The sequence below is a fragment of the Schistocerca nitens genome, chromosome 9, assembly GCF_023898315.1.
Source record: "Schistocerca nitens isolate TAMUIC-IGC-003100 chromosome 9, iqSchNite1.1, whole genome shotgun sequence".
Classification (NCBI taxonomy): Eukaryota; Metazoa; Arthropoda; class Insecta; order Orthoptera; family Acrididae; genus Schistocerca; species Schistocerca nitens.
The window spans coordinates 432,440,893-432,443,159 of record NC_064622.1 but is presented as its reverse complement, the minus strand read 5'-3'; positions in this window follow the sequence as shown (position 1 = coordinate 432,443,159).

Here is a 2,267-nt window from a genome sequence, read left to right as displayed (position 1 = left end):
CACAAACAGACAAACAACAGTTTCAATGAGCATAGTAAACTTTTTTCTACCTGCACTTACTCATACCAATATGCATCTGTTATGCAAACACATTCAAAATCAGTACATTGGGAACTTTGTTACATTCTTTATTACTGATTACTGAAGCTAACAGGGTGAGGATGAGTCAGAACCTGCTATGACACATAGTATGTAGATACATCGAATGCAAGTTCCCAAAGGTCCCCAGTGCGCCACTATATCACATGGACAGAAAACAAAAGAACAATGTTGAACAGATAACTGATAATTAAACCACACTTACTGCCCACGTGCTTGCTTACTGCAAGTGCTATCGCTCGATCCCTTCTTGCATCTAGAATTTGTACAAGAAAGGTGTACAGTTGTGTCCCTGCTCCAAAATAGTACACAGGCATCAGTTGGTGACCTCCACCGAATTACATTTGCAGTTAGGGTAGCAGTAAAGCTTGTACCCTACAAGGTTATAGATGCTAGCATTAATTTATGATAAATGCAAACAATATGCCTATACACTCCTGCTGAGAGGAAAAACCAAGGAAACATGATATAATAGCTAGTTGCTAGTATAATGTGTGCTACAGTTTGATTTGATTTGATTTGATTTGATTTATTTTGTGTTCCATAGGTCCAACTGTGTTGGATACACAAGGACGTGGAACGAGTCAGTTTTTTACAAATACAGTCTGATAATCTTATAGCATATACAGAAATCTGAGTACATAATTATGTAAAAATTTATACAGTAAATTCTTTGGGCAGCAATACAGAAAAAGAAAATACATATTTTCTTAGAATCATTAAAACACTACAGAAAACAGATACGGAGCACACACAGATACAGGGCTCAGGTTAAATAAAATTCATAGTGGCATTATGTCAACTTGTATTATATAATATTAATATATTACAATTTATTTAGTTAAAAATTCATCTAGACTGTAAAAAGCTTTTTCTAGCAGAAATATTTTTAGTGCTTTCTTAAACTCACTCTTGTTATGAATCTTTGTCTTTATTTCGGGAGGAAGAGAATTGAAGAGTTTTGCTCCAGTGTAGTGGACACCCTTTTGTGCCAAGCTCAAATTTCTGAGTTCACTGTGTATGTCATTCTTCCTCCGTGTGTTATGCTCATGATAATTACTGTTTGGTTGAAATATATCTATATTTTTACAAATAAAACACATGAGAGAAAAATATATTGGCATGTAGTTGTGTATATTTTAAGATTGCGAAAACTATTTCTACAAGAGTCTCTTGGGTGCAATCCACATATAATTCTTAAAGCTCGCTTCTGTGCAATGAACACTTTCCTTGCTAATGGCTGGTTGCCCCAAAAAATAATTCCGTACTCAATGAGACAATGAAAGTAGCCATAATATGCCACTTTTGCAGTGTTAGGTTCAACACATGTAGTGACAACCCGTAAAGCATAGGTAGCAGAGCTAAGCCTCTTACAGAGATCAATAATATTTGAAGACCAGTTCATTTTCTTGTCAATGTGCACTCCAAGAAATTTTTTGTTTCCATTCTAACTATTGGTTGATTACCACATGTCACACTTATCTCTCTCTCTTTTTCTGTTTTTGTACAGAATTGAATAAAGCTGGTCTTACTGGAATTTAATGAGAGACCATTCACCTTGAACCAATTAACCATATCTGAGAGTATGTGATTAATGAGTTCCTCAAGATTGTTGTCTGTTCTACTGCTCATAAAAATTGTGGTATCATCAGCAAATAATGTAAATTTACACAGCAGGCTTGTACATGATGGTAGATCATTTATAAAAATCAGGAATAATAGTGGCCCAAGAATTGAGCCCTGGGGCACTCCACATGTAATGGAACTCCATTCAGAATCTGAGGAAGTGTCACATACTCCACCCGAGCTATTCAACACAACTTTTTGTTTTCTGTCTTGGAGGTATGACTGTAGCCAATTGCCTGCAACACCATTTATTCCTACTAATTTTGCTTTTTGCAAGAGAATCTGGTGATCAACACAGTCAAATGCTTTGGATAAATCACAGAAGACACCAAGTGCTAGCATTTTTTCATTAAGAGTTTATAGGACTTCATTTGCAAGTGCGTAGACTGCGTCTTCTGTTGAACGGCCCTTTTGAAAGCCAAACTGGCTCTTGCTGAGAACTCCGTTCTTCATGAGATGATCAGTAATTCTTACATGTATTAGCTTTTCTATAATTTTGGAGAAAGCTGTCAGCAAAGAGATAGGTCGATAGATAGTTAGTT